Genomic DNA, 27,823 nt, shown 5'->3' with positions numbered 1-27,823 from the left:
TCAGCGTCTTCTTGATTAGTAATGAATCCTGGAATGTTTCCATCAATTCTTATCAATTCAATATTTTTTTTATTTAATTTCATTCTTCATAGATTTTAAAGTTGTCTTGTGGATAGACGGACAAAACACAGACAGACCTGCTTCCTATCACCTTGAAATCGTGATGATAACTATGACATATCCTACAACAATGAATGAATAACGTAAATAAATGGATCATAATATCTTTTCCAGTATTTTGAACTTACGAAAATGAGTGAAAGCTGAGAAATAAATGGAACAATAATGAAATAAGATCAAAATCAAATAATTACATTTCAAGTCGCATGTATTTCTGTAGCCATAATTCTGAACTTTGCATGTAGGGAAGTGATTTTAATAAGCAATAATTAATATTTCATTTTGACATTTTCCAGTGGAGAACAAACAGCACTACGATAAATTGAACTGTAATGTTTGATAATTAGCGAGATTTTTTTAAGACGGTGAAATTAAAAAAAATAATGTCTCCTGCAAGACTCATTATGTCTTAATACCTTTTCATATATCGCTGGAATCATTAGCGCTTGAATATTCGTTACTTGAGTAATTTCCTCATTAGAGTATTACTTTCTTTTCTGCAGGTTAAAAAAATTCTTTCGTTAACCCAGTATCTAAATAGCATATTTATTAGCGTGTGTATGTAAATATGTATATATGTATATGTATATATAAATATATATATACATGTACATGTTAACAAATGATATATATATATGTGTGTGTGTGTGTGTGTGCGCGCGTGTGTATATACATTACATACATACATACATACATATAGTGTGTATATATATATATAGTATATATATATATATATATATATATATATATATATATATATTATATATATATACATTCCATTTCCCTCGTAACATCATCATTGAAAGGGCTATTTCAGATAATAAAAAATAAGGAAGTTCAGGAAGCGAGATCGAGAAACAGGAACCCGCCTACCTCTCTCTCTCTCTCTCTCTCTCTCTCTCTCTCTCTCATATATATATATATATATATATATATATATATATATATATATATATATATATATATATATATATAATTACCCTCGCCGAAGAAATAACCCACCGGAGAAGAAGGAAGGAGCCAAAAGAGAAAAGAAATGCGCATCCGAACAGCGACACACACCGAGGCCAACATGCAACGCGGCATCGACACAAAAGTATTATCAACATGAATCCATGCGCAGTCGAACGACAATAATTGAGAAACAATTGTTCCAGAAATGCGGTGGCATTAAATTCTGTTATTTCCAGTCGTACTCTGGATTGGTGTCTGTTCCAGTGGTGTTTCGGAAGGTCGAAATGCAGAATGGACTCTGGAAGGGTTGTGGAAAAGGAATTGTCCGAGAATTCTAATTAGAAAAATGACTATAAGAGTTAGTGGATATCTTATTTTGAATGGGATTACTTATCCTTTTGCTATGTAAATATGCAGGTAACGGAAATAATAAGAATCTTTTAATTTAGTATTCTTAGCTATTGTAAAATAGGTACACTTGTACTTCTTAAAAAAGCAAATTATGAAGATTATTTACTTTTATTAGGCATAGTTTCATTTTCCATGTCCTGAATAAACCTGAATGGATTTCCACCTCTTACATCAAACTCACTTACATACTAAAAATGGGTGAAACAGTATTTTTCAATGCGATATTTCATTCATTCTTTCATCCATTCATCCCTTTCTCCATTTATTCATTTACTCATTCCTTTATCCATTCATTCAATCGTACAATTATTTCTTCATCCTTCCGTCCATTCATTCATCCATCCATTGGGGTTTCTTTTTTTTTTTTAAGGAAAGGGCGCGTGGAAGGACAAAGAGATGGGAAATAAGGGATAAAATAAATGAAGGGAATAAAAAATAAATTGAAAAGATATAAATAAAAGGGCGTTTTTTGAGTCTGCCATGAATTGAAATAAAAAGTCTCGGTGAGTTTTATTGCCGCTTGGTCACTATAAAAGATTATACAAGGGTATAAAGTCTCTCTCTCTCTCTCTCTCTCTCCCGAAGAGGCTCTACCCAGATCTACACAATGACGGGAAAGAGGAAAAAATAGACAAGAAAGACAAAATCTGCAACCTTTTGAAAAGAGGGAATTGCAGATTTGGAGAAAGATGTTACTACAAACATCCTAAGGTATGTCAAAACTATGAAATATATGGTAAATGTGCATACTTAGATGGCTATGGGGATGATTGCAGAGATCTGCATCCAAAAATATGTAAAAACCTAAAAGAAGGAAAAGGATGTAAGTTCGACAAAAAATGCAAATATATGCACCCTGTAGCCATGAATCATAATCAAATAATAACCAACCAAGTAATAAAATCCAAATAAGAATGAAAACAAATAAAGAGAGAAATCAAGAATATCAGTAAAAGAAAGAAAAGCAAACCACCAATGAGATATGGCAGAGGTTGTCAGCAAAAATTTCAAAGCATCAGCTCCGAAATTCTAATCAAGAGATAATAACTGTATTTATTATGCAAGAGGATATTGCAGAAACGGAGAAAATTGCAGATTCAGACACAAAATGAATAATTATGATGAAGGAAGATCAAATATTATGGAAAAGTTGGATTTTTTAATGTCAGAATTTCTGGAAATGAAAAAAAGAACAACATCCACCCAACAGGAAAGAGACATGGAAAATCCAATTTAAATATTAACGACCAATATTAAATGACGGAGAACACGACGCAAACGCCCAGCATGGGAGTGATGATAGCGCAGGGTTTAGTTACGAGTAACTCAAAAAGAAAATAGAGTACTAGAAGAACTAACCCAAAATTAAAAACAAAATAGATATAATGAATATAATGAAACCTGGTATTTCCCCAAGAGACTGGGAATGATGATCAAATAAAGGGTTCCAAACTTATAGATCATATAGAAAAAATAGGAAATCAAGGGGAACACCGCAATATATGGGAAAGACACAACAAGGAAAAAAATATATGAAAATATAGTAACTCAGAATGTGAACTAATAGCGGTAGAATTTGAATCTGAAAAATTGATGAACATAGTATATATAGACCTCCTAATACTAAAGAGTTTTGACTTAATAATTGAAAATTGGATGATATATGTAGAAATCACAAGGACTGGACTATTCTCCTATCTGTGACTTCAACTTTCCTTTCGTAGAATGGAAAGAACGAATAAGGAGACTGTGGTTGTACTTATACATATAAAAAGAGAGTAATAGTAGTGCAGAAGATAAGAGGCAATTTGAAAAAGCTATTAGATATGCTACTAGAATACAACATTCAACAAATAAATCACCTGCCAACAAGAAAGGCAAATACTTTAGACCTAGTATTTGTGACGAGATGAATTATGTTAAAGAAATAAATAGTTTATAATGCGAGTATTTCAGATCATAATGTTCATAGAATTAACAGTTTCATTTCCAAAGCAAGTGAAAATAGAGATAAGCAAGAAATGAAAAAGTGGGAAGGATATGGAAAATACAACTTCTACTAAAAATATAAAATGGTCAGAAAATTAATGAAAGAATTAAACAAAGATTGGGATAACATTTTTCGTAAGTGATGACATAAGGGTAAATACGGAGATATTATATAAAATATTGGAGAATAGTGGATAAATATATACCGAAGAAGAAAAGTAAACATCATTCATGCATACCAAGAGACAGAAGGATCTTGTTCCAGAAAATCAGAAAGTGGAAAAAAGGCTTGCAAAAGAAAAAAATGCATGGAAAGTTATAGAACTAAAAAAGTAAGATAGAAAATGCAGAACAAAGATTATACAATCAAAAGAAAATGAAAAACGGGACTTGGAAGAAAAAACCCTATTAAATATCAAGCAAACCCCAACTATTATACTCATATGCGAAGAAGATGAATAAAAGAGAAAATAGAAATAGGCCCTCTGAGAATTGAAGGGAGATTAACGAATGAAAAAAAGAAAAAAAGGAAATTTGCAACATACTGGCAGAACGATATAAGAGAGAATTCACCCCTAAGATAGATAATGAAGATAATGATATAGAAGTAAGGGACGAAAATAGTGAATATTTAGCTGACATAGAAATTAATGAAGCTGATATTGTGCAGGCAATTAATGAAATTAAAAATGGAGCTGCTGCAGGGCCGGATGGAGTCCCTGCTATTTTGTTAAAGAAAGTAGTTCATTCTATCGCAAAGCCACTTGCAATATTATTAAGACAAAGTGTAGATACAGGCAAGATTTATGATGAGCACAAATTAGCATATATCACCCCTACTTTCAAAAGTGGATCAAGACTAAGGCAAGTTAATTATAGGCCTGTGAGTCTAACATCACATATTATGAAAGTGTATGAAAGGGTAATGAAGAAAATATTATGAAACACAATTTAAAAAATAAAAATAATTTGTTTTAATATAGGACAACACGGTTTCGTACCCGGAAAAAGTACACAAACCCAACTGTTAGTCCCACCGTGAGAACATATTCAAAAATATGAAAAGCGGAAATGAAACAGATGTGGTTTATCTAGACTTTGCAAAAGCTTTTGAGGTAAGTAACCATAATATATTAGCAAAGAAAATTAGAAAACACAATATCGTAGATAAAGTAGGAAGATGGTTAAAAGAATTTTACACAACAGAAAACAGATAGTTATTGCAAACGATGAGAAATCGGATGAAACCAAGGTAATATCCGGTGTGCCACAAGGTACGGTGCTAGCTGCAATATTGTTTGTTATTATGATTGAAGACATAGACAGTAATGTTAAGGATTCGGTAGTGAGTAGTTTTTCGCTGATGACACAAGAATAAGTTAGAGAAATTACTTGTGATGAAGATAGGAACGCTCTACAAAGAGACCTTAACAAAGTATATGATTGGGCAGAGGTAAATATGGATGGTATTTAACTCTGATAAATTTTGAATCAATAAATTATGGAGACAGAGAAGGAAAGCTATATGCATATAGGGGGACCTAATAATGAGACAATCACAATAAGGAAGCAGTTAAAGACCTTGGTGTGATGATGAATAGGAACATGTTATGCAATGATCAAATAGCCATTCTGTTGGCAAAATGTAAGCAAAAATGGGAATGTTGTTACGGCACTTCAAAACAAGAAAAGCTGAACACATGATTATGCTTTATAAAAACATATGTTCGTAGTCCACTTGAATATTGCAATATGATATGGTACCCACACTATCAAAAGGATATTGCACAAATAGAGAGTGTACAAAGGTCCTTTACAGCTAGAATAGAAGAAGTTAAGGACCTAGACTACTGGGAAAGACTACAATCCTTAAAATTATATAGTCTAGAAAGGAGAAGAGAACGCTACATGATAATTCAGGCATGGAAACAGATAGAAGGAATAACAGAAAATATCATGGAACTAAAAATATCAGAAAGAGCAAGCAGAGGTAGATTAATAGTGCCCAAAACTATACCAGGAAAAATAAGGAAAGCACACAGAACATTAATCCACTACACACCAGCATCGATAATGCAGCGTCTATTCAATGCGTTGCCAGCTCATCTGAGGAATATATCAGGAGTGAGCGTAGATGTGTTTAAGAATAAGCTCGACAAATATCTAAACTGCATCCCAGACCATCCAAGATTGGAAGATGCAAAATATACCGGAAGATGTACTAGCAACTCTCTGGTAGACATTAGAGGCGCCTCACACTGAGGGACCTGGGGCAACCCGAACGAACTGTAAGGTCTGTAAGGTAAGGTAAGGTCTCTCTCTCTCTCTCTCTCATGCTAGTAAAGGTTGGGTTGCCTGGAAAAAATAATAATTCTGCATAATGGTGATATTTATCACAAGGAATTCACCACTAAAAATGTATTATCCTTTTTAGGTTATGCATCTATTATTGCAATTTAATTAGTGGCGATCAATTTTCAATTAACGTTTGATATGTAATCAAGGGAAATATCGTTTATTTATAGAATTATTTATTCGCATATTAAACACTACAATTTCTGCTATAAATTATAAATGTCTTGATTTGATTTCATCATCCTTATTCCTTTATTTACTTCGTTCATACTTCGTTTTAAAGTTATTCTGAATATCCTTTTTCAGGTCGGTGTGGGGCCAGAAGGTGGGGATCAGGGGATGGGGCGAAAATGACGAAAGACCAATTCTGTATAAAGAGAGAGAAAATTCCTCGCGCGCCTTCCGGGAAGGTAAATAGGACTATGGAACCAAACAAAAAGGAGGAAAAATTACTTTTTGGGTGTGTGTGTAGGGGGGGGGGGGGGGGGGGGGAGTGGGGGGGGGGGGGGGGGGAAGAAACATGAAAAAGCTCCTCACACTCACCGGCTAAATGGAAGTCAAATGTCGCCTTTTTGCTGTTTTTCTTATGGTGACTTCTTTTCAGTTTTCTAGCAGAGAAAGTGAAAGGGAACTTTGTTGTTTATTCTAGATTAAAATGACTGAGGGCAAATGTTCACTTTTATGTGATATTCATTGGGAACTCCTGAGAGAGAGAGAGAGAGAGACAGACAGACAGAGAGAGAGAGAGAGAGAGAGAGAGAGAGAAATAATTCACGTTTCATAACCGTCTCTTATACCGAGGTATACTAACACCCATAGTATATTCGTAGCATAAAATGAGAGAGAGAGAGAGAGAGAGAGAGAGAGAGAGAGAGAGAGAGAGAAGGATGGAACACTGTGAGGATGAAAGGAAACCAAGCTTCGAAATCCATTCATATAGTCGTCTTTCCAAGAACAGAAATAGAAGGATACATGGAAAAGGTTATCCTCATATGAGAGAGAGAGAGAGAGAGAGAGAGAGAGCCTCTCAAGTTGGGACGACTTCGTTCACAACTGGGTTGAATGAAAGACAGGAAGATTAAATTAAGAGAAAAAACGAAAGTGAAATCTATTTCGTTTGGAGACTCATTCGCTCCATTTACCCTTTTTATGGCAACGTTTCTCCTTAATCATAAATCATTTCAACTGGTCGTGTTTGATGAGATATTGGAGGTATTGATGTTAAAGTTTAATCTTCATTTTAAGATCACATCTATTTACTAGTGGTAAAAATGTTGCAGGACATTTTCGTATATATGTTCAATATTATGTTATTTTTATTGACGTGCTGAATATTTTACTAAAATCAAGGTTCAGTTTTCTTTAACCTTGTAAGCTATTCTGATACCATGAATTTTGTTAACGTCTGCAAAGTGCTGGAAGATTATATACATATATATATAAATATATATATATATATATATATATATATATAATATATATACATATATATATATAGTCGTAAAGCTGGAGGAAGGAATGAAAGGAGTTGACCAAGCGCTTTCGTGTATTTCTCACACCTCCTCAGGGTCAAGTGATACAAAAATTCATTATTTGTTACAAGGACACCTCTGTGGCAGAAAGCAATACATAAACATAAAAACTATCGTAGTACTATTTAAAAACTAACTGTTTAAAAAAAGGTACCTGTGGAGGAACTACTTGACTTTATGAAGGAAGAAATGGAAAAATATACTTTCTCATTAGACAAGCCCTCTATGATTAAGCTAATAGAAATGTGTGTTAGAGATTGTAAATTTGTGTTTGGAGAAAAGTATCATGAACAAAAATTTGGCATGGCATTGGGCAATCCGTTATCTCCATTACTTAGTAACCTTTATATGGAGTTTTTTGAAAGTAAGTACTTACCATGAATACTTCCTAAAGGTATCCTGTAGGTTAGGTACGTTGATGATATATTTTGTGCTTGGCCTGTTGACAAAAATGAAGAGAGCTTCCTAACAGCATTAAATACCCTAGTACCCTCTATAAACTTTACCTTGGAAACAGTAGATAACAATTTGGCGTTTTTAGATGTTTTAATTGTGAGGAATGATAGAAATTTTAGATTTTCTGTGTACAGGAAGTCTACAAATGTAGATTCCTACATACATTTTTATTCCAACCATCATCCGAGAACGAAGATGATGGCATTTTCATCTGTGTTTTTAAGGGCACTACGGGTCAGTTGCCCTGACTTCCTCGAAGCTGAGCTTCAGAAGGTCCGAGACATTGCAACAAGTCTTAGGTACCCTTGCGATTTTATTGACAGTGCTTTCTGTAGAGCAAGGAAAACATTTTATGAAGTTAGTAATAAGAGTGATTTTAATATGAAAAACCTTCTTGTTTTACCATACTGTAACCAGTTTATGGCCATCCCTGGGCTGTTGAGACCATTTAATGTTAATGTCATTTTTAAGAACTATGTACTTAAGAATTTGTTAATCAGGAAGAGTGGCTGCATATATGAGATCCCTTGCAATCATTGTAATAAAATGCACGTGGGACAAAGTGGAAAGGATCTCGCAACAAGATTAAAACAACATAAATATAATGTAAGAATGGGAATTAAAGCAAGCAGTTTGTTTCAACATATGAATGAGTGCAACCACACCATGAACTGGAAGAAAGCGAAAGAGGCCATGTTCTGTAAAGACATCACAAAACGAAATATTGTCGAATCATGCATAATAAAGAAAAATCGTGTAGATTTGATCAACAGCAGCCCCGGGATGTACAAACTGGATGAACTACTTGTAAACAACATTTTTAGACAGTTAGTTTTTAAATAGTAGTACGATAGTTTTTATGTTTATGTATTGCCGCCACAGAGGTGTCCTAGTAACAAATAATGAATTTTTGTATCACTTGACCCTGAGGAGGTGTGAGAAATACACGAAAGCGCTCGGTCAACTCCTTTCATTCCTTCCTCCAGCTTTACGACTACATGAGATATTGCATGTTTTAGCGATAGTTCGTCAACATATATATACGTCAACATATATATAAATAATATATATATATATATATATACTATATATATATATATATATATATATATATATATATATATATGTGTGTGTGTGTGTGTGTGTGTGTGTTGTGTGTGTGTCTGCATTATAACAAGATAGCTCTCAACAGGTTATCAGAATTAGAAGATAATTGAAAGTTATTTTCGAATGAGAAACTTTCTCGAGAAGAGTGGCGCTTGAGATGCACCGTCCCAGGACTGATTTGTAGTCGTGGAAACAATCTCGGTTATAAGAGAAAAAAAAAAAGTGGGGAGCTGGGGTTGATTTCCGATGCCAAAATGTTTTGTAACCTGGTACATATTCCGGGTGTTAATTTCGCATTGGTAACCGATTATTGGAATTCCAAAATATTTGACTAATTTCTCCTTCCCCGGTCAAAGGTCAGGTTTATATGGGTTACCGAGTTTTTATTTAACTAATAGAAATTAGTGGGCCTACATTTATTATTAAAGTCAAACGCATCATTCAGTCTGTTACTGAGAACAATTATATACATGACTAGACGGAGGTATACTCTACACTGAGAGGAACTCTTCCTAAATGCTCTAGTTTTTATGATATACTACAAACTCTGAAGAGGAATTCAAAAGAAAAAAGGCTGTTTCCGATCAATTTTTATGGTCTTTTTTGGCTCGACTTCATACTGTTCTATAAATTAGAAATGGAAATTATAGCAATGTTGGTGATAATCTAGGATAAATCCCTTTAAATTTGACCCCAGTATTTGTACAGTAAATGTTTTATTTAATTAAAAAAAATTCAACACACAATGGTAGTTTTCAACCGCTCGCTCTGCGGCACTCATTAGTCAGCTGAATAAAAACTAAAGGTTTAAAAATAAATAATTACAACCTATTACTGATAGAGTGTCTCAATAACTGACAATCCATTGATCAATAAAATTCCCTGGATTCTCTTAATCAGAAATGAAACTGTTCTTTTTGGCGTGGATCAAAGCTTTTAAATTATTTAAGAGTATAAAATAATATTCTACTAGACTTTCCAGAAGGATTTTAGATATATTTCCCAAATATCCTCTTTTTTAACAGAAGCAAACAAATAAAAAATATATCTAGGAAGTATTGTCGAGTAGCTGATAAACTTTCATATCAGCATGCATCCAAAGGTATACTTACGCAATTATAAACCGAGTGACTCAACATATCATGTGTATAAAAGCCATAAAATAAATAGCTTAAAGTGATTTCTTTGACACTGAAAACCAAGTTTGAACCACGAATATCAACCTTCGAAGAAATATCATTTTAATTTGCTCCTAACTGAACCCATTCTGGAAGGAAACGAGAACTTTTAACACCAAATTTGGCAACGAAACTTTGAAGTATTACCTGACAATGAACCTTTAAAACATTCTGAGCTTCAAAAGATATTACTTATATCTTTTGGCTTTCTCCGCTTCAAGCTTGTTTTCTAGGAAGCAGCTCCGCGTATGTGTGAATTCGGTTCAAGTTTTTCTAGTGTTAACGAGAATTAATGTACATTTTAATGAAAATATGTACACCGCTGGCAGGATTAAGAATTTAACATATCAGTGTGTGATTCCATTATCGTAAGATCACATTAGATGATGAGAATATTTCTATGAACACATAAATTTCAGTGTTTTCTTTCATTTTGAATACGAGCAGGTATTACCGCATTACCGCAGTATAAAAAATATTTTTGCTTAGTCTTTCCAGGAACGTTCTTGCGGGAGTGCTCCTTACTGCCATATGTATAATCTCTTTTTTATAAAACTATCATCAGTGGCACTTAAATTTCATATAAAAGACAATAGACATCATATGGCTTACCAGCTTGTATATATTTCTGGCGAAAGTACACTACTCTATTTGGGACCGAAGGTGCATATTTTAAAATGACATTGAGAGGATAAGTTATGCAGAAGCTAGGCACTGTGTCTTACCTTTAAGTAAATGATGATACAATCCACAATGATGTAAAGTCCTTCTGTAGTTATATTATTCTGGGCAATTCCCTTCTAGTATCTTGCACAGGAAGTAAGAGCTGAAAGTGGCAAAACAGCTCTTACTCATGCAATTCGTAGTTAATGGCACCATTTCTGGTGGTTTATTGTGCAATAATTCTTTGGCAAACGACGTGGAAGGAGTATACGACAATGCTTTGCCACTAAGGATGACGAGACATCGCCATTAGATAAGATTTTAGATTTAAAATTATTTAGATGTCGAATTAAAACCTTGTCCCTTTACACTTCGTTCTTCTCACGGCCGAAATAAATTTACCAAACTCTGTTGCAACCTTATTCTGGGGGATTTGGGTTCACTCTGGGTGGATATTACCCGCCAAGTAGCTGAGCGTTCACGCTTGGGCAAAGAGGAAGAGGAGGAGGGGGTTATAAACCACGGCTATAACCTCTGTGGCTGGCTATATACAGGGGCTATATCTTTTTTGTGCCTGCGTCAGACGAGCCAAGAGGGACGCGTGACGACCACCGAATGGAAACAACTTGAAGAGACTTTGACGCCAGACTTAAACTAAGAGCCATTTGTCGCCAAATGGACTTCTGCAGATATTTACTGCGAGTTGCTTACTCTGTTAAGCAAGAGGGTGCAAATTATATGAAAGCTCAGTTGCCCAATTTAGCCTTGCAGAACTTGAGATTACTTACAAGCATTAGGAATGAACAGGATGTGTTTCAGATTAGGAATTTTAATGCTAACGAGCGTAAACAGAGTTTGTAAATATTTTTATAATACGTAGTTCACGGAAACTTGTAAAACTGAGTGGTGATTAAACTATATTTGGGAATATTTTCTCTTTATTCACAATAACAAGTCAATTTTTATCCAAATTCAGACCAAAAACAGTTACTTAAGAGTTAGTTTATTTCATTTTCCAGTGAATTGTTTTATTTGGAGTCAAGCGAGGAACATTTTTTGTTATTCAAGTTTCTCATCTCTCAGAGAGGCATATTGAACAGTCATCATTGGCATTACTAATCTGACTCACAAGCAATCGTTCCCTTTCGTAAATAACATAAGTAACCAATATTCATACACGTTTATAAATTCCAATAATGATATATCTCTCCAATTTTAACCCAAACGGCGACAAGTCCGTTGTTGAAAAACAAGGGCAATTTTTCAGAAACATCATAAATTTCCTCCTTCGGTTCATCGTCTTTCCCCGAAGGTTGCATCTCAGAGGCTTTGACGGAGGGCGATCGACTCTGGTCATTCTTCGCTTTCGACCACCGAAGAATTTGTCCCTAGATCTCGGACTTGCACTTGAGTAATGCTTCCCGAGTTTGGACTCTATTTGAGTAATGATTCTCCGGTTCTTCAGTTTGTCTGGGTCGAGGCTTGCGTGATAACTTTCTTCTTGTTCAAACGCTTTACGTGCTTTTTTTCTTACTTTGTTATTTGTCAACACGTTTTTTTTTTTTTTTTTTTTTTTTTTTGTTTTTTTTTTTTTTTTTTTGTCTGAGCTAAATAGTGTTCAGATTTTTGCTCTGCTATTCAAGTCGTCAACACTAGCATGTTTTGTTTCTTGCTTCTGGTTTACACACCCTATGTGTGTGTGTTTCTTTTTTTTGTGACTCCTTCCGGCAAGGTTTAGCCCCGAGAATTCTTAATAGTTTTCCGAGGAGGTGAAGTGGTCGTGTAGACACTCGATGGAAATTGGGCGCATAGGTTTGTTTTCCTTATGAGTTTTGACTAGGCCATATAAATAAGGTAATGAGGGACACTTTACAGTTAACTGACACAAAAGTTCTTTTTTATCTTTAAGAATTTGTTTGATATTGATATTAAAGTTTTTTATTACTTGGTCCAACGGATTTTTTTCGAGTTTTTTGTATGTTATTTCATCCTCTACTAAACAAATAACAACATCATTTACAAAATTCCTTGTAAGGATTGCCCATCGTTTTACGTTGGTCAGTCTAGTAAAAATTTATGTGTTCGGATTAAGCAGCATATGTATTCAGTTAGAACAGCCCAGACTTCAAATGCACTGTTTATCCATCTGAGTGAAAAATCTCATTGTATTAATTGGGGTGATACCTCGGTAATTGCTAGATCTAATGATTATGTTTCAAGAAATTTACTGGAATCGGCAATTATACAAATCACTAATAAAAACAACCTAAATTTTAGTCTGGGAATGTACCATTTGGACCCATATATTTGTAAGATGTTTATGAAGGACCTCAAAATAAATGAACAACTAATAAATTAGTCCCACATGTATATAGTTATTATTTCTCTCTCTCTCTCTCTCTCTCGTCTCTCTCTCTCTCTCTCTCTCTGGTTCGTATTCTCTCTCCCTCTTTCTCTTGCTCGATATATATATATTTATATTTTCTTTTTCTTTTCATTAATAATAATTTTTTGTTGGGAAAATTGTGTAAAAATTCATGATATTAAATTGTATATGCTCCCGTGTTGTTTTTTCAAAATGTACTGTTTTTCTGGAAGAATCACTTTTTTACTGCGGGTATCCTTCAAGGTGTGGCTAGCCTATGGCGACTCCTCTCTATAGTGAAAAATCGCCCTTATGGCTAATCTGGTAGTGTCAGTTTGTATATTAAGCCTTCTTTTGACTATGGTGTTCTTTGTAAAATCAGTATGCCTCAGTAAAGGGTCCGAATAGGACCGAAAGTACTCGGCTATCTCGCTTTTTAATTTTTTTACTTCGTGGCAAAAACCTTTATTTATAAATATATAATATATATATATATCTATATATATATATATATATAGTATATATATATATATAATATGTATATATATATATATAATATATATACTTATATATATATATATAACTAGGTATGTTGTCGTTTCTAGAAAACTTTAATTTAAGCAGGAACAGGATAGCCAGAAGACGTGGTAAGTATTCCAGACATTATTATTTCTTAAAAATAAACAAGGGCACAGCCGAGCTTTCGGGAATACATTGTTTTTCCCATCATCAGGTCACTTATCTATAAAATGATACAAAAAAAAAAAGAAACATTAAGAACTGTACTGATTAAGTATATCTAAAAAACATTACAATACTTTAAAATACATAACATAATAAAAAAGGAACATAAAAACTAAGTTAACTGCAAACCATAAAAGAGCAATGAAGAGCAATGACAAGTTAAAAGAGATTACGTAAAATGCAGAAATATACTGAGCGAAAAAATAAATACATGAATATTCAGAGTAAAAAAATAAAAAAATAATAATAATGATACTGTAGTACAAAATATTGGAGAACCTACTGTTCATAATCGTAGTCAAATGACAACTGGGAGAGTTAGAAAACTGCGAATGAAATGAGCAGAAGTGGTGTGGGTAAAAAAGAGAGAGAGAGAGAGAGAGAGGAGGAGAAAAGAAAAACAAACAAACAAACAAGCAAATTATGCAATGAACAAGGAACAGAGGTGGTTTGGTTATTGAGTGTTGAGTTGTTGTTTAATATGGAGGGATTCTAAAAAGGGAAGTGAATGGCTGTTTTTTGTTTGTCCGAGTATTTCAAAATCGCTGTACTGTATGTGATGGTGACAGGATATTGGCATGAAGTCTAATTGCACTATTTTCTTTTTTGCTTAAAGGTAAGCCTGTACGATGGCTGACCACCCCTATGAGAGTCGATGCGCAACCAAATTGGAGTAGGCGTTTTAGAACATCCACATAAGTCCCAAAATTACATTTTGGGCAATTATGTATTTTAAAGTATTGTAATGTTTTTTAGATATACTTAATCAGTACAGTTCTTAATGTTTCTTTTTTTTTGTATCATTTTATAGATAAGTGACCCTGATGATGGGAAAAACAATGTATTCCCGAAAGCTCGGCTGTGCCCTTGTATATTTTTAAGAAATAATAATGTCTGGAATTATGACCATGTCTTCTGGCTATCCTGTTCCTGCTTATATATATATATATATATATATATATATATATATATATATATATATATATATATATATATATATACATATATACTATATATATATATATTTATCTTATATATCTACCTATATATATATATATATACATCAATAATTAGAGAGACAGACAGTGAGACAGAGATATTTTTTAGCACAAAAGATGGGTTCTAGGAATGATGTGGCTCAGAGCCAAATATGGAAAATATTCAGCTTTGCTCTTGGCTGTAGTTCTTGTCCACTTCGTACTCTAAATGAAGGAGAACCCTGTGTAAGCTTTTTCATTGGGATTCGTGGAAATTCTAAATTTACAGATTCACTGTTTAGATAAAATAAAATAAGGTTTGTTGCAACAAAAGCTTAGAAATAACAAGAAAGAAGCAAATACACTCGATGGATAAAAGTCTGGAAGTTGGAATAAGTTCCCTTGTAACTTTTCATTACTGTTTGCACCATAAATGGGAACGATCTGTTTTGAAATGAATTTTCTCTAGGAATAGAATTTTACTTTTTCCTTGACTTTCTATAGTTATGAATATATGCACACATTGAACAATTTGGGTACACTACGGTTCAAAATTAAATGACAATAAAAACTGGATACTCCTCTCTCTCTCTCTCTCTCTCTCGCTCTCTCTCTCTCTCTCTCTCTGTGAATACGTGCAAGATAATAAGTGAATGGTGCTGTTGCTATAGGGAGGCTAGACGTACTACTGATACTTCTGCATAGTTGTATGGAGCTGTTAATATTATGTAAAAGGTTTTGTATAGCCTGGATATAGTACAGTCAAACCTGAATAAACAACCTGGCCGGTTTCGACAGTCTACCCTTGAAAGATAGCGTAGCCTGGATTTATAGAGTGAACTGGACAGACAGCGTAGCCTGGATATATAAACTACAATCATTCTGCCCATTAATACAATAAATAACAATACTTCATTTGAAGGGGATGATAACTAAATGGAGATTTTTATTAAAATGGTTACACGATTTCAAGAACTATACATTCATCAGCCGGTACCTTTATTATATATATATATACATATATATATATATATATATATATATATATATACATATATATATATCATAGATACATACATACAATATACATACATACATACATACATACATACTACATACATATACGTACAGGCTGGCCTATCCCAGTCAGGGCTAGACTAACTATCCAAGGTTAGGCTGTTTATTATTCAGTCTGGACTTCTATCAGTGCTTTACCGAACAATAATGTCTGTATTTACAGTATAAATTAAGGCAATTCATTTAGATCTTGAGTTTTCAGGAGACGAGAGGGAGAGAGAGAGAGAGAGAGAGAGAGCAGGAGAGAGAGAGAGAGAGAGAGAGATAGCGGAATTCCTCAGGGTTCTGTCCTTGGCCCTCTCTTGTTTTTCTATTTACATTAATAATCTTGATGTAGGCTTAACTTGCAGGATAACGAAATTTGCAGATGACACCAGACTAAGTGTATAAATGCAGCAGACCCAGAGACCCAGACAGTAGAAAGTTTAAGAAATGGTCTAATGAATATAGGAGTGGTCAAAAAAGATGGCAAATGCCTTTTAACCTAGGATAAATGTAAAGTGTTACACAATAGAAAACCAAACAAACAACCCTCATGCCAAACTACATGCCGCTTTGTAATGACATAAATAGTGTAGAACAATGAGAGAACCTTGGAGTTATTATTGGTAAGGACTTAAAATCCACAAAACAATACATGAAAGCTGAAAAGAAGGCACAAAAACCAGTGGGATACATAAAGAGGCAGTTCAAATACAGAAACAAGGAAATGGTGTTGCAGCTCTAAACATCAATCAATAGTTAGACTTTATCTTGAATATGCAGTACAGTTTTGGTCACCAACACTAAGAAAGGACAAGCAAGAGCCACAAAGTTAATTCTATTCCCCAGGCAAATGGGTTACCAAATACGACTAGAGAGCCTGAACATGAATGGCTTGCAAACGCGACGATTGCGAGGACAACTATTAGAAACATTCAAAATACTGAAAGGCATAACAAAAGTAGATAATAACATATTTACGTTTAAACGAAAACTAGACAAGAAATAATGGATGGAAACAAGAGCTGAAGAGATACAACACAGCTTATTGCAGGAACTTCTTCACATACAAGATATGTGACACATGGAATAAACTGCCACCGGAAGTTGTAAACAGCAACAGTGTGGATTAGTTTAAAAGGGAGCTAGACAATATCATTAGGACTCTATGAATAAACAGTAAAACCTGCTCCTACAGATAAGTGAGCACACGATGTCTACTCGGATGAACTAACAAGTCTTTGAGCATGATCTATTGGTCAAGTGTTACCATTCTTATTTTCACAGAATACCTCTCTCTCTCTCTCTAGGAAACAGAAATATCATTGTACGCTTTCCTCCAATAACATCGATTACTGGTTTATTGTTACAATTACACTCTCTCTCTCTCTCTCTCTCTCTCTCTCTCTCTCTCTCTCTCTCCTAAGAAAATAGAATATCATTCAACACTTTTCTCCAATAGTTATTATTATTTTTATCTTCACGGAATAATCTCTCTCTCTCTCTTTGCAGAGACACCTATCCAGAGTTCAGTTTCAATTCGTCCAAGGAATATTTGCTTGACCTTCGCTCCAATTCTCGACTTTATATTTTGTCATTGCTACTGATCAGTTTCTCAGGCTCCTGCACTTCTCGTCCAATTTGACTATTCTTTGTTTCATTCTTCATTCTTTCTTTCTTTTATCTCCTTGTTTTTAACTTCTCGTGTCTCTACTGTATGAAACTTCGATGAATATCTTTTCTATAATTCGTCTTCCGTTGGGCATTCAACGTAATTTCCGCGTTATCATAAAAGTTAGCTATAGTGATCATTTCTGTTCTCCCCTCTATTCCTTACATTTCTTATTTTTTATAGTTTCTTTATTTCTATAGTTCCAGGCCTTTCATTTTCACTCTTTATTTCCTACGCTTTTTCTTCGTCCCTTCCATAAACTAAATAACAACGAATTTAGGAAGAGCAACAAGCACAGCGGGCAGTGATCCTCAAATTATTCCACCAGCCACAATAAACTCTACAAACAAAGAGCTTCCATTCTGTACCCCCATCCAAACTTAACTCTCTCTCTCCTCTCTCTCTCTCTCTCTCTCCACATATACGGTAAACAGGATAGGCCGAGTCTCAGACCTCATTCAGAGAGAGAGAGAGAGAGAGAGAGAGAGAGAGAGAGAGAGGGTACTCTTTGTGAAAGTAAATAGTAGCAATAGACAAAATCAAGGAAATTACAGTAGAATACTCAAACAAAAGATCACTCTTATAGTATAGCACAGAAGGATATCTATATGCAAATGACTCTAATATGATGCAACACAACCGACAAGATAGTCTTTAATTTTTATGGTATTTTATGACAAAATTCGCTTTAAATGATACAAATAAAACATTTCAAATCTACCGATATTTTTTTTTGACAAATGTTTTTCAATTTTTGTATGAAACAACGAAGTGGGCAGTAAAGAATTGAACTAGAGAGGGCACGTCAGTGATTCAGGTTTTCGTACACAAACACACACGCACACACACACACACACACACACATATATATATATATAGTATATATATATATATATATATATATATATATATATATATATATATATATATCTATATATATATATATATATATATATATATATATATATACTATATATATATATGTATATAAAAAGTTTGATAATTAGGAACAGGAGAAACGTTTTATTATAGTCTGAATAATTCTAATGACTCAAAATTATAAAATTTGCAAACACTACTTTTCCAGTGCATTGGTCTTCGTAATAATAAAACAGGTAAAAGATGTGCCGAAGTATCTTCTGCGCAATCGCGTTTTCTATACAGCGTACAGTAATGCTGTACGAGCGCGGCCATGAACTTTCCATCATTTTACCCTGAATTAAATTATAGAAATATTGTGTTTTCAAAAACAAGATTTACTGACCTTTTGTTCACATATGGTATTCAATTTTTGTATGACACAAACGAAGTGGATAGTAAAGAATAAACTAGAGAGGGCATATTATATATATATAGATATCTATATAGATATATATATATATATATATTAATATGCCCTCTCTAGTTTGTATATATATATATATATATATATATATATATATATATATATATATATTAGTATGCCCACTCTAGTTTATTCTTACTATCCACTTCGTTGTGTCATACAAAAATGAATAACATATGAACAAAATGAGCTAATACAATTACTTGTATGCTCAAGACAAAAAAATTATTTAAACATTCTGGAAAGAAAATCAGCATACCACAGCTATATTTGAAATAACCCACCCTCCCGCCACGTCCTAGACAGCCTCATAGACAACGCTGTCCTTTTCTCTCTCTCTCTCTCTCTCTCTCTCTCTCTCGAATATTTACCTACTGATTGGTCGTTGTGCTTATCAGGTAAGGCTTGTGTTCTGTCTCCAAGGTCATCGGAAATCCCGTCTTGCTACTGAGGTCTAGTGCCGTCCTTTGCCTCCAGTGGATAGCTGGACGTATTGTAATGCCGTCTGGATGTTTTGGTGTGTTTTTTCCGATCCAATTACTATTGTTGCTTGTATCAATAAAATTAAAGAAGCCACACTAAACGTCCAGACGGCATGACACTACGTCCAACCATCCCCAGGAGGCACTAGGGACCCAGGTAGATTAAGTTGTACCCCTCACCTGATGACGGTCACCGAAAGGAGTACTTCTCGTGAGCGTAAATTACATTCTTGGGGCAGTCGAGTTTCCTGTACATCGTATAATTAAGGTGATCGAAATAATCTATCTACATATATATGTCAGCATAAAAAGTAATAAAAATTATTGCCCACTTGGCTACAATGGTGAGGATGGGTCTAGTCTATTACAGCTCAAATAGGTATATCTGAAAACGGCAGGCATATGAGAGGGAGTAGACTTATCTTTCTTGTTGTCAAGTCGGCAACGTGACCCCTTTGTGATTATGGGACCTGGGTTCGTTTCCCGGGACCGGACATCACAATTTCTTCAAATTTGTTTGAAATTGGATCTTCAGGCTTAGTAGCGACTAGCCTATCCATAAAAGAGCAAAGATTTCAAGAAGTTAAGAGGGCATTGGGGCAATTACAATTGCGCAAGTATATATATGTATATATATATATATATATATATATATATATATATATATATATATATATATATATAGCAAAGTTAAACACTGTATCCGTGTTCTAATAAGTTGTAGAAAGCCCACTTACAAATTTGGAAAATATTTAAAGTTTTACTTAAGCTTTCGGAGAGCACATTCTCTCCTCCTTTCAGAAAGAGAAACTAAAATTACAAAAACTGAAAACAACAGTCAAGGTAATCCAAAATGCTGACGCTATGAATATACATATGAATAATTTAATAAAACTGGACTTGTTCTGTAAGTAATTATGACAAAGTATGTAGTTTAGTGTAACTGAGTTGTTAAACATGATTGGCAAACCACCGTAGCCGGCAGTTATTCTGATACAACTATATGCTGTATGTTATTTCTTTTACCTTGACCCTTGTTTTCAGTTTTGTAACTTTTATTTCTCTTTCTGAAAGAGGGAGAGATGGTACTCTCCGAAAGCTTAAATAAAAACTTTAAATTTTTTCAAACAAATTTTAGTGGGCTTCCTACAAATATATATATATATATATATATATATATATATATATATATATATATATATATATATATAAGGAAGAAAGTTAGATAGAGAAATAAATATATAAATGTAGATGCCGTCAAACAGCAAATTCTGTATAAAAATGAGTCTTTTATCAAAAGTAATAAAAGAAAAACGAAAGATCACTGTGAGTGACTGGAGAATCTTGCAGGAATAAGTGGGAGTCAACACAGCAAATTGGCGAAACTTTTGCAGGCGAAAGTTAACCCTTTCCCTCGCAGGCTGTTTATAACTTCATGAACCTAACTCTGTAAGGCCAATATTGCCAGATACTTTACTAACATTCATCCTTTTCACTGCAGGTTTTACCTGTGTCATCTATTTTTATAATGCTGCATTCTCTCTCTCTCTCTCTCTCTCTCTCTCTCTCAATCTTCGACGCATAAATTCATACAACAACCTCCGTTAATTTTGTTCTATACTTTAATCATGTCGTGGTATATAACTTCACAACTGTATAATTTCTATTATGTGCTGTTTCAAAATTCACAAAATGAATCATAGTATCTCTCTCTCTCTCTCTCTCTCTCTCTCTCTCTCTCTCTCCGAGCAATTCTCTATGAAATATATCTTTAATCTTTTGATGTAGCACTTACTATGACATTTTTCCGTATTTCATTGCCTAAACTGCAAAATGAACTACTCATTATAAAAAGGAACCATTCGGGCGCTGTTTTCGTAACTTATTTTCTCTTTCAATACGAAAAAGGAATTTTAAGACCACTTCAATTAAGTCTTCCTTAGCATATCCATAGACGTGAACGTAAAACGTATAAATAATAATAGTTAAATGAAACCCTGACATATCTGCAAATCTCCTCAAGAACCCAATAAGGAAATATCATCGATCCTCCTTTACAGGGAATTCAATGTCCTGTTTAAGAACTACAATAGGTTTCATAATCCTTTAGTACCACGTTTTCTATGCAGTCTCTTACAAGGAACCACAACTTTCACTTTCTAAAGGAGACTTCTAATGGGATAATAAAGACGTGGAAACGGCAGTCAGTCCTTGGTTCCTATTGGGAGGTTTTTGGAGAATTTTATCAGCCACAGCTTCATGCTTGAGAGAACTGGAGTGGACTGAGTGGACTCCTAATCTGTAGGGAAATTGCACTTGGCTTCCCGGTGGTTTCCTAAAGTGATGAAAGAAAGATTCAGACGGAACCAAGGAGCTCTTACTCAGGATGAGAGAGAGAGAGAGAGAGATTCTCCCAATCTCTCTTTAGCGGCTGACATTTAGGTTCAAAAGAAATTAAGCTCTTTCCCGAGAGTTCAAATGGTAATATTATTGGTATTATTATTTCAGTAGAAGAAACCTAATCACATGGAACAAGCACACAGCGGCCACTGACTTGATGTTCAAGCTTACAAAAGAATGATGGTTTCAACCTCCCACTGCAGACCCCACACTGTGGCAGTAACGGATCATGACACAGAGCCAGTGATTTCTCATCGCCCTAGGGGAGACGCGAACCCGCGGCATCTGAGTGTATACCACGACTTTAACCGCTATACCAGAGAGAGAGAGAGAGAGAGAGAGAGAGAGAGAGAGAGAGAGAGAGAGATAGCAAGCGATTATTCAACTTTCTCTATACTGGCTGACATTTACTCAGAGTTCTTTTTTTTTAACTTTTTGAGGCTTTCAATAAACAGATGATTTAATACTGTCATTCGATGAGTGAAGACAGAAAAAAACTGTTTTCCTTTCCAATAATTTTTCAATTTCTTGCTTCAAACATCGGCTGTATGACTGTAAATACACTTTTTTCATCATGAGTCTGGCTATGTCATCGATGAAATTCTTCGTTATTTATGTTTTGATTTATCAAGAAGCCAATCTAATAATGTGTATGTTTTGTTATCCAAATCCCAAAATGGTAAATAAGTATATTTACACCGCCTTGGGTTTCATTCATTCACGATAATCTCAATGTTATTCCTTATTCCTGAGTCCGATTTCTTAAAAGCTGAGTCAGGGATGAGATAACAGATTGTCAAATTGGCAATCTTTTAACATCATTATAAACATTTTCCAATTACCGCGAAATCCTAAAGGTTGGTAGTTATTAATAGAAAATTATTCTGTAAGAGGCACCTCTTGCAACAATACAATTTCTGTTTCAATCCTCGTCGAAATAACATTGAAATACAATAACAGAATTCCTTAAGAAAGCCGCTGTGAATTAGATGCATCATCATAAACCATCAATTTTTATAAAATCGTAAGTTATTCTATCTACAAGAATGGAGCTCCAGAGGTTGACAAAAGTAACAAAAATGTACGAATGACCTACTGCGGATGTCCTAGAGAGAGGCCTATTTCCCCATTGGGGCCAGGGAGCCTGGTAGACACCCTGAGGGGATAGGGGCGGGCCCATATATACACCTCAGAGGTGAGATGGGAGGGTTCCCGTAGGACACTCCGACGGGAGGGGGGAGGCCCTGTATACGTACTATCACGCACAATAGTTCGTTCCCTCCGCTGATCCAGAAGTGAACTCGAATCCGCGGACTATGAAACCCCAAAGCAGTTGAACAAGTAACTATGGCGTCCCAATAGATGACGCGTCGTCAGGCCAAGGTAAGGAGGAGTGGGTAGCAGGTATTTTTCTTGGGCATAGAGTAAAGTATCCATAATCTATTATCGTTAATTAAGAGAGCGATCGTAAACATTTTGTTGTTGACGATACTGGGTTTGAGTGTAAAATGTGCATTTAAGGAAATATGCGAAATAAATATAAGAATAAAAGTGCTTAAGAAATCAGTATCTATGAATTAGCATTTCCTACTGACATGACGAGATCGATACAAAACTTTCACTAACAGTGTTAAACTGTGGTGCTGTGTAAGCAGCAAGCCCCCCCCACCTCATTATATATATATATATATATATATATATATATATATATATATATATATATATATATATATATATATATATATATAGATATATATATATATATATATATATATATATATATATATATATAGCAGCAAATTAGCAAAATTTTCAGTTCACTTACTTTATTGAGGTAGCAACCACACACACAGACGTCTATAAATTCATATAATGCATGATTGGGCCAACCTCCGCAGAGAAGGCTCGGTGGTCGCGAGTTCGATTCTTGGCCATTCCATTGAGGAGTGAGAGAAGTGTATTTCTGGTGATAGAATTTCACTCTCGACGTGGTTCGGAAGTCACGTAAAGCCGTTGGCCCCGTTGCTGAATAACCGCTGGTTCCATGCAACGTAAAAAAACACCATACAAACAAAAAAACAGAGAAGGCGGACGATGTGGACAATAACGCTTAAAACATTACGGCTATATATAATTTTCTTTATTTACTAAATTTTAGTAACTAAAACAATATGAAATATTAAGATACTTTCACCAATATAACAAGTTCATATTTAGTGGAAAAGAGAAAGACAGAAGCACAGAATATAACAAGACAAAGATAAGGAGAGAGAGAGAGAGAGAGTTAACTTTTCAAGTTCTTTTCTAGATTATGGTGTGAAGAAGCCAAATGTTCTTATTTTCTTCCTAGCACCAGGTCAGTTGCAAAATATCATTATCAATTTTACTATATTTCTTTCTAAAGGATATCTTCATCCTTGTTTTCAAAATGCATTGTAATAGAAAATAACTTAATTCAATTTCTGTGATTCAAGAAGCAAAGTAGTTTTCTAGTGCCGATGTAGTTATAGCTAATTCTAATGTGTAAAAGAGTTAATATGTTATTGTAGGAATTTAACTTTTCTCTCCTGTGAAGTCAACTGCCGTGGTCCTTGCCGTTCCCTGCCCCTTTCCTGTCCTAGGGAGGGTTAGGAACCATTAGCTTCTACCTTTGCATTGGCGAGTTAAGTTGCCTAGTATATGGCCATTCGTAGGCTGCAGCTTTTAGCTCCACTAATTCTATCAGGGCTTACTTCTTCTACCTTTTGGACCCCTTTCAATATTCCAGCCTTAGTTTGTTAATTGCTGTGCTCTTATTCTGTCTCAACTTTATTATCTTAATCTGTTTTCCTTCCTTTCTTGGGATGAAGCGCATGTTTTGTAATCCCCTTTCTTATTTCAAAATAACAAACTAAAAGTAGTGATATTTACAAAGCCTTCTATATTCAAAATTTAAGGCTTATTTCAGTGTGACTAAATGTTAAACTAAAAAACCATCACATTTTTCCGACAATCTGACAGATAACTTTGAACCAATATCACATTTTTTTTTCATTTAATTTCGTGATACTATAAATATTACTTTTCGCATTAAACCTTTGGAATATGCATGATCTTCCAAAACATTAGCATTAACTGGTAATCAAGTAAAAGGAACATAACAAAAAACACGTGAGCTAGTGTCAATATTTTATCATTATTATTATTAGTATGATAATATACAATGAGTAGGATGTCCAACCTCCATCTGCATACTAGGTAGTGCAAATAAGAGCTTATGATCTCATAACTTGCCCTGGATTGGATTATTATATCTTAACCTAAGGTAGGCCCTATCTCATAGAAAGTGAGGAATGTGAAGAAGGCTCCATTTTAATTACCTTTTACTATGGCGTAATAACAAACAATTAAAAATGGTATCCAAAAAGGTATTTTCCAAAAGATCAGAGTTAAAATTTGTCAATTTAAGTGTTCGTCTGTTGCTGCAAAAATATAATTATCCCTGTCTGTCTGGCCCTCTTAATCCAGTACACTAATTTGATATAATGAAGTGTTGACATTTTTGACATACATTTGAATATAAAGACTTGTAGTAAATGAGATGTGTATTGCACTACCATAACAGCTATATGCCCGAGGGACGCGCAGATTCACTAGAGGTGATTGCTGAACGCAATCACCTCTCAATCGTGCTCGATACACCAACGACCCCGCTCTCTCTCCTGAGTGTGTACTATCACGCACAATAGTTCGTTCCCTCCGCTGATCCAGAGTGAACACGAATCCGCGGCTATGAAACCCCGAGGCAGTTGAACAAGCAACTAATGGAACGTCCTATAGATGTCGCGCCGTCAGTCCAAGGAAGGAGGAGTGGGTAGCAGGTATTTTTCTTGAACATAGAGTAAAGTATCCATAATCTATTATCGTTAATTAAGAGAGTAATCGTAAACATTTTGTTGTTGATGATACTGGGTTTGAGCGTAAAATGTGCATTTAAGGAAATATGCGAAATATGAGAATAAGTGCTTAAGAACTCGGTATTTATTAATTAGCATTTTCTATAGATTATCATATCTTCTTTACTGACATGACTGTCCACGAGATCGATACAAAACTTTCACTAACAGTGTTCACGGAGGGTGCTGTGTAAACAACAAGCCACCTTTATATATATATATATATATATATATATATATATATATATATATATATATATATGTATATATATAATGTATATATATACGATATATATTAATACATATTATATATATATATATATATATATATATGTGTATATATATACTATATATATATATATATATATATATATATATATGTATATATATATATATATATATATAGATAGATACACACACACACACACACACACATATATATATATAGATATATATATATATATATACACACACGCACACACACTATATATATATATATATATATATATATATATATATATATATATATAAAGGTGGCTTGCTGTTTACACAGCACCTCCGTGAACACTGTTAGTGAAAGTTTTGTATCGATCTCGTGGACAGTCATGTCAGTAAAGAAGATATGATAATCTATAGAAAATGCTAATCATAAATACCGAGGTTCTTAAGCACTTATTCTCATATTTCGCACATTTCCTTAAATGCACATTTTACACTCAAACCCAGTATCATCAACAACAAAATGTTTACGATTACTCTCTTAATTAACGATAATAGATTATGGATACTTTACTCTATGTTCAAGAAAAATACCTGCTACCCACTCCTCCTTCCTTGGACTGACGGCGCGACATCTATAGGACGCTCCATTAGTTGCTTGTTCAACTGTCTCGGGGTTTCATAGCCGCGGATTCGTGTTCACTCTGGATCAGCGGAGGGAACGAACTATTGTGCGTGATAGTACACACTCAGGAGAGAGAGCGGGGTCGTTGGTGTATCGAGCACGATTGAGACGCATTTTAAAAGCGTCGGCAATATGTAGAACAGTTTAAAAAGGAAAGGAAGGGGGATATAGACGTAAGAAAGGATTAGGAATAGGGAGAAGCTTTTGTACTGGAGGAAGTAAAAATGAGAAAAATTAGACAGAGAATTGAGAATGGAACAAACTCACGTCATTAAATGAATTGGAGATCACTGGAATGGATTGAAGAAGTTTATTTGACAAAAGCAGGAGCCAAAGATAATATATACATATATATGTAATTATATATATTTGCATATACATACATACATATATATGTGTGTATGTATGTGTATATATATATATATATATATATATATATATATATATATATATATATATATATATATACATTTAAATATATAATATATATACCTACATAAGGGGACAGACAAACAGAATATAGCACAAGTTTCAATAACTTATGGAAAGTCCTTGCTTAATTTATCTTCACTTATGCCTGGTCATCATTTCTATACAGTTAATTCTTAGTCTATTTGCAAGTCTTGTAATATATTTCTATAGTTACATTCATCACGTATTTCGTTTATTACATCCCAAAAACATCTTAACACTACCATCGTGCAATTCCAGATGACTTCAGTGATACACTATCGTCTTTCGTCTGTAAATCGATCAACCTTAGATTCATAAATGAGTTATGCATCAGATATACTTACTTAGCTAATTTATGAATTCAAATAGTTTGATGGGACCGTTTTATCAGTGACCTATTCGGTGATTAGCCGGGCCGGGCTATAAATTGGTTTGATGGAGTGTTCGTTTCTGGGTGAAGTTACTCCAATTACTGAAATTGAATTAGAGGTATAATGAACGCTATTTTAATTAGAATGAGGAGAAAGCCCTTCATCTCTGCAGTGGTAATTAAGCCCAGGAATCTTTCATTAAGAAAGAGACTTCTATGGCCTTTGATGGTGTAAAGCTAGTTAAATAGAAACAAACAATTACTCATTAACAATTACTAGTAATTATCCATCTAAACATCTGCCACTTATACAGTAACAAGTTTTCTCTAGATTTATTACTTTTTATTAATG

Source organism: Macrobrachium nipponense, chromosome 7, assembly GCF_015104395.2.
Source record: "Macrobrachium nipponense isolate FS-2020 chromosome 7, ASM1510439v2, whole genome shotgun sequence".
Classification (NCBI taxonomy): domain Eukaryota; kingdom Metazoa; phylum Arthropoda; class Malacostraca; order Decapoda; family Palaemonidae; genus Macrobrachium; species Macrobrachium nipponense.
Note: the sequence above shows the minus strand (reverse complement) of the source record.